Source organism: Callorhinus ursinus, unplaced genomic scaffold, assembly GCF_003265705.2.
Source record: "Callorhinus ursinus isolate GAN/ISIS: 27379988/994484 unplaced genomic scaffold, GSC_fseal_2.0 scaffold31, whole genome shotgun sequence".
NCBI lineage: Eukaryota > Metazoa > Chordata > Mammalia > Carnivora > Otariidae > Callorhinus > Callorhinus ursinus.
Genome location: NW_027397093.1, coordinates 7,141,629 through 7,154,067, shown reverse-complemented (window position 1 = coordinate 7,154,067; position 12,439 = coordinate 7,141,629). Strand labels below are relative to the sequence as shown.

At 55.5% G+C, this 12,439-nt stretch overlaps 1 long non-coding RNA gene across 1 annotated transcript in view; it reads right to left on the bottom strand.

Annotated features, from left to right (window-relative positions):
• Positions 1-6,004: 6,004 nt before the first annotated feature.
• Positions 6,005-12,439, bottom strand: part of LOC141370303 (uncharacterized) — a 38,992-nt gene continuing 32,557 nt past the window's right edge. Inside the window, exon 7 of the long non-coding RNA XR_012374210.1 lies at positions 6,005-6,578. This is a non-coding gene — a long non-coding RNA (uncharacterized lncRNA). The remainder of the gene's footprint in view (positions 6,579-12,439) is intronic.

Genomic DNA, 12,439 nt, shown 5'->3' with positions numbered 1-12,439 from the left:
GTCTTCATTATAAAATTCTCAGAATTGACACAAAGACAAATCTCATGGAGAGGTGTTCTGGGGAGTGAAATCATACAGACAATTCAACAAGAGCAGTCTTATGGGAACTAAAATAAAGATGCTATGGAAATCGCCCTCCCCTGGCCTGGCTTAAGGCGCAGGCAGATGAGGCTGGGCTATTTGAAGCAAGTAGCATTATTGCCGTGACTGCTAATAGCATTGTTGTTATTTATTTATTTATTTATTTATTTATTTATTTATCTGAAATTTATTTGTGCAACCTATATTTAGTGAGCACCTAACTAGCGCCAACATTGTATGGGACATTGGAGGAACAGTGGCAAGGAGGCCTGACACGAACCTCAGCCTCCTGGGGCTTAAGGTCTTGGAGGGGAAGTTGTCATGAAACAGGTAGTAATAGACCACCATATAGCAAGGGTCTGACAGGGAGCCCAGACACAATGGGAAGACCAAGGAGAGGCCTGATGCTGCAAATCAGGGAAGACTGCGTGGAGGAAGTGAGGCCTGAAGGGCAGCCTGTAGGACAAGCCAAGTTGGCCAGAGAAAGTCTGCCAGGAGAAGTAGCAGCGGCTGGACCACCCGAAGTCGGCATGCTAAAAAGCCTTCACAGCCCAGAGCTGCCACCGGGAAAGGCCTGGGAAGGGGCCTCAGAGTCCAGGCCTGGGTGGGTTGGGTTTATCATCCAGCCACACTGTCAGGACCCACTTCAGGCAGAACCACGAGTATGCCAAGCTGCAAGCAGATGCCCCGGTGCCCTCTCTGGGTCTTTTCAACTCCTGGGTAGTGCTCCTCCCCTCCTTCTCATCGCTCGCCCCTGCTACTGCAGACTCAGGGCTATGCGCCCTCCTTGAGTTGCTCACAGTCAGGGCTGACTCGGCTGGGGGGCGGGGGGGCCAGCAGTCCTGCAGCCAAGCCACCCCCAGCTATGAAAACCAAGTGGGTCATTTCAGAGCTGAAAGGGCCCTATGACACTGGCCAGCCCCACTGCCTCACCTTACAAACAGGGAAACTGAGACCCAGAGAGGGGAAGGGACTTACCGAAAGCCACCCAGGCTGGAACTCCAGATGTCCAGGGGCAGGAAAGAGCAGAAGTAGGGAGGAGACTAGGTAAGTTGGCCAGGAGCACTAGGGAGGGAGCACAGAGGAAAATTCCAGAAGAGGCTCAACCAGAGTAGGAGAAAGAGCCCACATCTCAGGCCATGCCCGCCTGGAGCTGTGGTTTTCTCCTTGGTTCAGGAAGGTGGACCTGCCCCACGGGGTTATGGGGGGATGAGAGCACCTTGTAAACTGTAAAGTCCTGTGCATATGAGCACAGCACAAGGGGCCAGGGAGAGGGTGAGTCCTCAGATAATGATAATGGACTCTGAGTGCAAGGCACCACTCCCTCTGGCACAGGCATTTATCATCCCTGTCTCCCAGACTAAAGTAACTGGGTTCAGTAACCTGCCCAAGACCTCAGAGCTAAGAAGAGGTGGGGTGGGGGTCATGCACAAGAGGCATGACACAGGTTGGAGGAGCTCATCTCTGAGAAGGGAGTGGGCAGGGGGAGCAGAGCAGATGCCACTCCCAGGAGACGCCGGGCAGATATGCCATGGCACCCTTCCCTTGGAGCCACGCTTGGCACAGAGAGCGTGAGCCAGGCCAGCTGCCCAGGGGCCGTGGGGAGAGATGCCTGGTGTGGGGCCCCTGAGATGTGAGAGACTGAAAGAACGGTAAGAACAGTCTTACTCTGCCGCCAGTTTCTGTGGGCCCGGGGCTCGGACAGAGCGTAACCGGGATGATTTGTCCCTGCACCACAACGTCCAGGGCCTCTGCTGGGAACCCTCCAACAGCTGGGAGGTTAGACAGAGGGACTCAGCGGGGACCAGGGGCCCAGACACGGCCTCTTCATGTGGTGTGGGTTTCCTCACAACATGGCAGCCTCAGGCTGGTGGTTTTTCTTCCTTCCTACGGTGGCTCGGGGCTCCAAACACGAGTGTGCCAGCCAACCAAATGGAAGTTGCCTGGTCTTTACTGACTTAGCGTCACTTCTGACATTCCCTGTGGGGTGAAGTGGTCACAAACCCGCCCAGATTAAAGGAGTGGGGACGCTCCATTTCTCAATAGGAAAAGTGTTAAAGAATCTGTCTTTGAAACCAACACCACGGCCATGGTGGCCCAGCAGCCTTTAGGGGAGCACAGCAGGGACCTAGGCCTCCGTGACAGCTTCGCAGAGGCTGAAGGAAGTCATGGTCAGTCAGGGCAGACTCAGGACTCAGCCAGGGCCACACAGGCCTCCTCCACCTCTGCTGCCGGCCTCTTGCACCCCGCCTTTGACTCAGACTGCCCCCTAGAATGATCAAGTGGTTGGACCAGGCTCTCGCAAAGGCAGGACTTCAAATCTCATCTCTGCCATGGCAGCATGACCTTGAGTGAGTCGTACAACATCTCAGGGCCTCTGGACTCCTCTCTTTCACGACAGTGGATGCTTCCTCCCTTCCAGGAGAAAGAACATATGGGAAATGCAGACACCCAGTAGGCTCCTAGTGAATGCTGGTTTCTTTCCAGGGAGAATGGGGTGGGGCGGGGGTGCCACATGCGAGGAGAGGATCTAAGGGCCTGACTCACTAGGTTCTCTCCCAGGGATTTAACCAAAGCAGCATGTCTGCACTTGAAGCTGCAGCAGGCACCTCTTGGGCCTGTGGCTCCTGACTCTAATTACAGCTTTCTGGACACATTTCCTGTTTGGGAGCTGGCAGGGCACCCTCAGAGGAGCCACAGATAATGAGCAACTGGCTGCAAAGCCTCCCTCCGTGAGGGTGCTGACCCTGGAGCAGGCCCAAGCAGGCCCACCTAGGAAGGCAGAAGGCCTTCAGAGTCACCTGGTTCACACACACACACACGCACACATGCACACACGCACACACACACACACACAGGACCACCACCATGGCCACAAGATTTCCCAGTCTCTGCTTGTACAGCTCCAGCGACAGGAACCTCATTACCTCACAGACAGCGTGCTAACCTCCAGACAGGACAGGTAATTAGAAGCAAGTCCTGAATCAGGATGAAGCCCGCCCTTCAACTTCCAGCTATCGATCCTCAGGTCCACCAAGAACAAAGCAACACAGAACGGAAAAAAGGGGGAGCATTCTCTGCGGGCAGGAGGAACCAGGTTCAAAACCTGACTCTACCGTTTTCAGGTTCTACAAGCTTGCTCAAGTCCCTTTACCTCTTGAGCCTCAGCTTCTCATCTGTGAAATGAGAATACTCCTACCCAGAGGAGGGAGGCTGGGCCTGGTGGGTGGGGTGAGACACCACAGCACATGTGCAAACACCTGGTACACCTTAGATGCCAAATCAATGCTGTTGTCTCCCCTTCCCTCCTGGACACTTTGCATTAGGGTGGCTTCTCTAGGCTTAGAGGCCAGAGACACACTCAGACTAAAGCAAGTGACTCCCTGCAGAACCAGTAGTACACCTGGAGAACCAAGGAGGCAGAAGGCCCTCTCCTCAGCCACACGGCAGAGCCTCGTGGCATGCTAGAGAGAGGCTTGGGTGGGGGGCAAGCTTTCCCATTTCTGCTAGGGCAACTGAACGTCTACTGAGTGAGGAACGGGAGGATGGACAGTTGGATGGATGGATGGACAACTGAACAGACAGTTTAAACAAGTTTCTAAACAAAAACATTAATTTCTAATTTTAAGAGTTATTTGCTGCATGAACCTCAGTGCACCCCCATGTTCATGGCAGCATTATTTACTGTAGTCAAGACATGGAAACAACCTAAGTGTCCACCAGTGAATGGATGGATAAAGAAGAGGTAGTGTACACACACACACACACACACGCATGCACACACACGCACGCACACACAATGGAATATTACTCAGCCATAAAAAAGAATGAGATTTTTCCATTTGCAACAACATGGACAGACCCAGCAGGAAGCATGCGAAGTAAAATAAATCAAAGACAAATGCTGTATGATCTCATTTATATATGGAATCTAAAAAAACAAACAAAAATCAAGCTCATAGATACAGAGAACAGACTGGTGGTTGTCAATGTGGTAGGGGGTGGGGGGTAAATGGGCGAGGGGGGTCAAAAGGTACAAATTTCCAGCTGTAAAGAAGTCCTAGAGATGTCATATACAGCATGGTGACTAAGCAATTAATACTGTATTGATATTTGCAAGTTGTTTAGAGAGTAGATCTTAAAGTTGTCATCACAAGAAAAAAAAAGACAAAAAATCTGTGATTGTGTATGATGACAGATGGTACCTAGACTTACTGTGGTGATCATTTTGTAATATATACAAATATTGAATCATTACGTTGTACACCTGAAACTAATATCACATTGTATGTCAATGATACCTCAATAAAAAAAAAATACATAAATAAACAGGTTTCTAGGTCTAGCCAGGAAACACCCATCCCCTTTTAATGCCAGCCCTGCTGGATGTCATGTTTTGGTTGAGAAATTGTGTAAGCAGTGATTTCTAAAATTTATAAGCATCGGGAGAGGCCTTGTAAAATGCAGATTCCTGGGTGCCGCCAACAGAGATTTTGACACTGAAGGTCTGGGCGGGGGGAGCCTGGTGTCTGCATTTCTAACCAGCTCCAGATTACTGTTGCTGCAGCTCCACAGGCCACACTTCGAGAAGCTCTGGAATAAAGCAGAACAGCTGACAACACCTATCAGAAAACAGGCCTGTGGCCAAGATCGGGTCACCTGGCCTGGGGGGCTTTGGCAGAAAGGAGAAGGAAGGGGCCCCTCCCAGCCCTGGGATGCCAAGGGAGACATGACCAACTTCACCTTCCACTTCTTTAAGTCTCCTTCCCCCCAACTCCCTCCCATACTTGTAGCAGCCAGTCTGGGCTCTCTTACAAGCCGTGATGGCTTCATTAGGTCCAGAAGATTGTACCTCCCTGTAAAGGTTCAGCCTGCACAGAAATCCCCATAAATAGATGAGGTGCACAGGGGCCACATAGGCCAGCCACCCATGACATGCCTTCTAGCAGGAGCAGGGAGCCCTGGAAAGAAGGGACTCTAGCCTCCTGGCCTCCCAGACATACACACACGCATGCATGGCTGCACACGCACGCGCATACACACGTGCGGGGGCGGGAGGCCCAGCCCCCTCCCCCAGAGCCCCTCCTCACTGAGGGTCCCGTAGCTGATGGCAGCAGAGCCAGAGCTCAGGCCTCAGCTCAGGCACTAACTTGCTGCGTGGCCTTAAACAAGTCCCTCTCCCTCTCTGGGTCGGAGTTTCTCTGCCTGAGGTGTTTGGACTTGGCCTTGTCTAGGGAGAGAACTGGTATTACCTGAGCCACCAATGTGTTCGGCTTATTAACTCTTTCGTTCAACAGATACTTATTGAGCAATTCCTGCAAACCCGGATCTGAGCTATGGCACCGAACAAAAGAGAAATGAAGCTCGTGCCTTGTGGCGCTGGCCCAGTTCTCCGTACCAGATGTTTCATCCCTCACTGTGGCTTCACTCCAGGCAGCATGGGGACTGGCCGTCCTTATCCTCCCTTGCAGACGAGGAAACTAAGGCAGAGTAGGGCGGCAGAGCTGAGGTGCAGACAGTCAGGGGGTTCTTAAACCATCACACAGCCCTGAGACCTCTGCCCCACGCCCTCTAGCTCTCCGCTGGGGTGGGGGTCGTTCCTTCCCCAGGACCCCTCACTAACCACCCACTGAGGTCCACCACCCCAGATGGAAGTGGAGAAACCAAAGGCCATGGGAGACGACTGTTCCCACCCAGCCCCAGACCTGGGGATTTGGGCCTGAGCCAAAGCTCCTACAACTGCCCCCTGGGAGGGCCATTCCAGGCCAGGCGGCTCCGCCCCTCGTTGGGCAGTAGGTGCCCTGAATTGCCCGGTGCTCTAAGGGCCCTGGCAGGCCCTTTTCGGTGCCCCATCCCCACCCACCCTGCTCACCACTCACCCCAGAGGCCCCCACATGACCCAAGAGGCAGAGCGAGCGCACGCGGCAGGCTCTCACACAGCACGGCACCGGAAAAGGGAGACGAGTTCTGCTTTTGTGCACTCACCCGCAGTTTTGCAATCCAGAACCTAGAAGCAGCCTATTTCAACTTCCAACACACAGGAAGCTTAGCGTCACTAAGGAAAATAAACTTTATTCTGAGTTACTATGCAGGGTGGGAGCGAGCACCATGATCTTTTGAGTGCTTGGGGCCCTAAAGGTCTCGGCCGGCCTTGGCCCCGTGCCTCGCCTTCCCACTTTGAAGATGTGCCCAGTTGTTTCCCACGGCCTGGAAGGCTCTCCTCTCCCCTCTGCCTCTCTCAATACGCCCATCTGTCGTGGCTTCATTCACCTCCTGTGGCCTCAGGAAGCTACCAGAAGCCCCACTGGCTTTCCCAGGTCCCACGGCTCCAGCTCCAGCTCCAAGAATCACTGCGCTCTTGAACCTGGTGTCCAGCCTTCAGCTGACTGCTAGCATCCTATGGCATCTGTCAGTTGAGGAGGAGCCAGCCGAGCTGACAGGAGTCCCCGCAAGGGCCACATCAGGGACAATCTAAGTCACCGGTTCTTCCAGAGGCTCTGCAAAGTTAGAAGGCTTTGTTTGCCTTATATGCTCTCTTTCTTTTGCAAACAAATGTACAGAGAGGTTTTCCAGAGGCATCAACAAATTAAATCCAAAAGCAGACATGAGAACCCAGCTGTCTTCTCTTACGTGAGTCATTAAAGAGATCTGCAAAAATGTAAAGCGATCTTTTTTTCATTTTAGAAAATAGTTATTTTTCATGAAAATGTATTATGTTCATATGCAATGGTTTGTTCTTGTTCTTCAAGAATAAGTATTTTATGATTTCTCAGCTTTAGTTCCCAATATGGTAAATATCAATAGATATAACCACATAAACAAAAGCTCTTTCAAGTCTCCAATAATTTTTAATAGGGTAACAGGGCCCCAAGGCCAAGTTTGAGAACTGCAGGTTGAAGAGAAAGGGCCCCTTCCCCACAGCTGAGCGGACGAGGGGTGGGGTCTGACCATCAGGCAGCAGAACCAAAGGCAGATGGAGGCAGGGGGCCGGGCAGGGGGCCTGGCAGGAGCCGAGAGGGGACCCGGGCTGCAGACCTTGAGTTGGGAAGTGGAAAGCAAATGGCAGGGGAGAGCCAGAAAGGAGATCTGGAGAGAATCCGAGAGGAGAGCCAGTGGTATGGCAGGTGCGTCTATGAGGAGCAGGGACTGCGGTCCAGAACAGATATGGGGAGAGGAAGAAAGGAACTCGGGAGTTGACCTGGAACCAAAAGAAAGCAGCAGAGAGACAGGAAGGAGGCCCACTGGGGGTGATGCCGAGCTGCAGTTCTGGGGACTTCTGGGTGCTGGGGACGGGTGGAGAGAGCTCCTGCCCATTTTCCTCCATTCCACACGCCACAGTCCTGCCCTGCCTGCAGCCCAGGGGCTTGCTCCCCCAGGTCCCCACGAGGTTTCCCTTTTTACTCAGCCCTCCCTTACTTAAGGTCAGCTGAGTACCTCTGGTCTTTGCCATCCTCCGAGCCCAGCCGAAATAGCCGTGAGTTCTGTTCTAGCTCTGGGACCCTGGGCAAGTACAGAGCATCCCCTGGTTGTCCACATGGAGACGAGTCCAGCTCACGGAGCAGAGGAGGGCTCCCGGGGACTGACGTCAGAACATATGTAGAGGGCCTGGCACGTGTCGGACACTCAACAGGTGCAGCTAATATTAGTCCGCTTGCTCCTGCCTCGACGGCTACCGTTATTATTAGTGGCGGTATTAATATCCCAGCAGGAAATGGTCTTCAAGGTCACAGAGCTCCCGATGTGGCTGAGGGACACACAAGAAGCCCAGGAGCAGTCAGAGGCAGAGCCGGAGTCAGAACCCACTTCAGGGTCCCGGGGAGACGGTAAGCTCCCTGGGGGCTGGGGACCCTCCAGCACCGTGCATACTCACAGCACCACCCCTTACCTCCCTCGACAATTACTTTGGGGACACATCTCACGGGCCAGGTCTTATACCAGCTGCTGTCTGCCCACAACAGGGCTTGGGCCCAAACTGGTTCAATCAATGTTTGTGGATCGATCTTTGTCCTCCCCCATCTGGCTGGCCACCGAGAATCTAGGCCAGGCGTGGGGTTTGGAAAGGGCCCCATGAGCCATCCCCCTGATCACCAGTCACAAAAACACAGCTGTTACTCTGAGCAGCTCTCGTACCTGCCACCCACCCTGGGGTCCCTGCCTCCTCAGTCCCTTAGCCAGGGAGGAAACAAGACCCAGAGAGGTTTAGTGCTTGTCTCAGGACACACAGCCACAAGTGGGAGAGTCAGGGCTGGGAACACAGGCCTCTCAATGCGGGTTCTGCACTCCAGAGTGTGGCTGGAGACGGCCACAGAGGGCCCGGGCAAATGGACGCAGGCCAGGACATGCCTGAGAGTAGGGAACAGAGAGCAGGGTCTCGAGAGTCTTTGCGGGCAGAGGGGAGGGTGTAGGAGGGGCATCTCTGCTGGTGCAGCATCCCAGAAACTGAGCCCCTAGAACAGTCACTTCTCCCACCCTCTGTCCCGCCGAGCAACTCCAGCCGCGATGATTTCATGCTCAGGCAGCAGGGCATCCGTGCCCACCGCACCTGGCTGTCGCAGCTGGAGGCGAGGCTCCCTGAAGGCAGGCCCAGGTTGTCTTGCTCGCGGTCTCACCCAAGGCTGGCCCAGGGCAGGGCGCGGTAGCTCTGCTGAGCGTGTGCCTACAGAGCCTGACTCCATGTAGGAGGCAGGAAGCAATGGGGAAGCAGAGCCCTGCCCCTGGAAGAGTCTCCATTTCCGCACCACGACGGGCTTCACCCTTGTTTCCTGACTTGCTTTGGCTGTTTCGACCCAATGGAAAGAGAATAGCAGAAAGGAGAGCCTGGAGTGGGGACAACCGTACAGCAGAGGCGCCAGCAAGACCCGGGCCGGGGCGGGGGGGCGGGATTCAGGGCCCCACCCCAAAGCAGTCTCTCTGCTGGCAGCCGAGGCAGAGCTCCCAGGTGCAGGGACCCACGGACATCCTGCCATGGGACTGAGGCCCAAAGGCTGATCTTTGGCCCCCACTTGAGTCTGCAGCTGATCCCAGCTTGGCAGAGAGCGGGATCTGGGGGCAGCCCTTCCTCCCTAGGCTATAGGAAGGAGCGATGCTGCTGGGGCCCAGCCTGGTGAGCACACGGGAGAAAGGATGTGGGGCCAGCACCACCCAGGGACAGCTCCTCTTGCACGGATCCCTGAACAGACCACTCAGGGAAGAAAGGGAAGCTGTGCTCAAAGTGCCCCTTGGGGCGGTGGCGGGGAAGCAGAGCTGCCCTTGGTCAGCACCCAGGAGGCTTGAGTCCTGGTCCGGCACTGCCTCAGGTTCCCTGGGTGTCCTCGACCAAGGTGGTGACCCACCGTCTCTGAAGTCCCTGAGGGGGCTCTGTCATCAGGTGACGTGTGCACCCCCTCCATTGACACCTGCACACACACACACACAGGCACTTGTGCACATCATGGGCTCCATAACGCGCCCCGGCCTGCTGCAGAAGGGATGGTGAGGCAGCAGGCCCACAGCAGGGCCCCAAACAAAGCCGGTGGATGGGGGGGGGGGCGTTGGCAGCACAAGGAATGGGGGAGGGCAGCTCGGGCTGGGGAGGGATGTGGCTCTGAGCCTAACAGGCCACCAGCAGCCGCAGCATCTGCTTTTTCTCACCTCTAAAGGGAATCGATTTGTCTCTGACTGATTTCCCTGACGTCTAGTTTTCTTCTCCGCCCGGCTGTCAGCCCAGCCACTGTGCGGGGGAAGCAGGGGGAAGAGCCCTGGCCGCCTGCCTGCCTGCCTGCTTCCCCCCACCTGCCCCCCACCTGCCCAGAACGCCTCCCCCCACCTCACACCACCACCCCCTGCACTCACGCCCCACGCCGCACTCACACTCACATGCGCAACAAAGAAACCCACACCCACACCACAGCCACCCTCCCAGACACCCACACTCCCACCCAGACAGACACAAACACACACATTGCCACCCAGACGCAGCACACACAGCTCCCCGCGCACTCCCCGGCACCCCCGAAGCACTACCACAACCCACACACAGGGTCACGCACACTCTCCCACACACACATACATATGGCATTGCCACAGTCAGACACCAAAAAGGACATCTACGCACACACAGAGCGCACTCCTAGACAGCACAGACTCGCACACACACACCCCACATCCACACAGCCACACAGCCTACATCCCTACTCACACGGACGACAGTCCCCGCCCACACACACTCACACTCATGCTCCCTGACACCCACCAACACTCCCACGCCCCACACGGACACCCCACAGTCACATTCCCTGACACCCACAGGCACACACGTCCCCCCACGGCCGCACCACATCCACACTCGCGCCACTGTGTCCTGCCTTGGCCCCACCGCCCTGCCGAGCCGCTGTGGACCATGGCTCCTCAGCTCTTCTGGAACCCAGGGTCGAGGATGTAGCCCTCATGCTGCCAGTGCTTGCGCTTGGCAGGGACCCGGCAGGGGGAAAGGCTCGGGTAGGGGGAGGCAGGTGGACGTGGGTGGTCGGGAGGTGGCCATGGGCAGGCTGAGGGTGGAACCGTGGTCTTCGGCCTGGCCAGGCTCGCTGCAGAGCAGCCTGGGTGAGGAGCTGGATCCTGGCAGGGTGCGAGTGATCGGGGGTAGGGGGCTGTCAGGGGTGAGGGTGTAAAACCCTCAAGGTTACCAGGATCGGCTGGGGTTTTCCTGATCACAAGCACATCAGTGGGGCTTCCCAGCAACATGGGACCCTGGCTGATCAACAGCCATGCTGGCGGGAAACAGAACAATAAAGATATAAACTGACATTTTTCCCAAAACATCTTCACTGCCATGATAGCATTGGATTGCATCCTGCAAACACCCACTGGGGTTGGCATTTTTCCCATATCCTGGGTGAGGAAACTGAGGTCTGGATCAGGGAAGGGACTCACCCAGGGTCCCACACGCTTCGTGAATTTAGACCTCTGACTCGAATCCGGGACTCCTGATTGCGTGGCCAAAAATTCAGACCAAACCAACCAAATCCAGAAAATAACCCACCTGTCCTCAGAAACTCCATAAGGCCAGTCCGTGATGGCACTACTCTCCAACTTGGGGAACACAGAAGGAGCCTTTGGCATGGACCCTGGCAGTACACACGTGTGGAGGATGTGATGTGTGTATACACACATGTGCACGTGGAAGGTATGTGAAGGTGTGTGTGATTGCCAAGGCATGCGATTGTCAAGAGGTAAGCAGGGTGTGTGGGAGCAAGCTCTCCAGGCAGATGTTAGAAGGTGTGTCTGTGTCTAGTAGGGTGCGTGTGGCTGTATGGGTGTGGGAAGCCGACGGGGGGGATCATGCTATGGGAAGATGCAGGCATGACTTGGGTTCACATACACGAGAGGTGTAGGAGGGCCTTGTGAGCCTGTGGGGCTATGTGTGTGCATGAGAAAGGCGTTGGGCATGCCTAGAGATTTACACATCGGGATGAGGGTGTGGGGGTGCACACCCACGGTGGTGTGTGCCCACCATGGCATCCATCCAGACCACGGGTGGGCTCCACTCGTGCCCCCTGCCCCTCCTGGTCCCCTGTCCCTGGTCCCCTGCCCCTCCCCTGGGCTTTATCTGGCCAGGAAGCTCTGTTCTCAGCTCAGGCAGCAGACAATTGATTAATAGAACTGGTTCTTGGCTCTTCAAGGTCTGGCCAGAGATAAGCAGGGGCAGGAATATCAGCACAGAGTGGGTGCTGAGGATTCAGGAACGACAGACGCCCCCATTCCCAGCGCGAGCCCTCCTCCCTCTGCTATAAGTGATCCACACACTCACCACAGTAGCACACGAAGGTCAAAGCCACCCTGGAGGGCAGGGCCTGAGGGAGGCCACCCGCCCCAGGGCCTGGCCCAGAAGCAAAGCCGAGTGATACTTGCTGAGTGAGCTAGCTCCCAACTGAGCATTCGCTCATTCAGGCATCCCTTTATTCCAGCACCAGACCTAGCACCTCCTGGGTACCCGGCTGGGGTAGCTCCTGGAGCCCCAGAAGCCAATCAGACACAGGCCCTGGCTTGGGGCCATCCTAATCTGTATAGCCTCTGAGGGCCCACTCTAGGCAAGCTAGGCAGACAGGAAGACAGTCACATCAACCCCCAAGGCTCGGTAACATAAGAAGAAGCCACAGAGCTCAGGCCTACAGTTATTTCAGGCTGGGGGTCTCCGGCAGATGTCAGGAGGGAAGACGTACTTGAGAATGGAGAAGCGTGGCATGCCTGGGGACAGCACTGCTAGGAATGCCACCACCCACCACTTACTTCCTGTTACGTGCCAGACACTGCCCTGCCAAGCACTTGACAGTGACCATCGTTCTGCTTTGTCCAGAGCCTTGGCAGGTAAATGCACTTA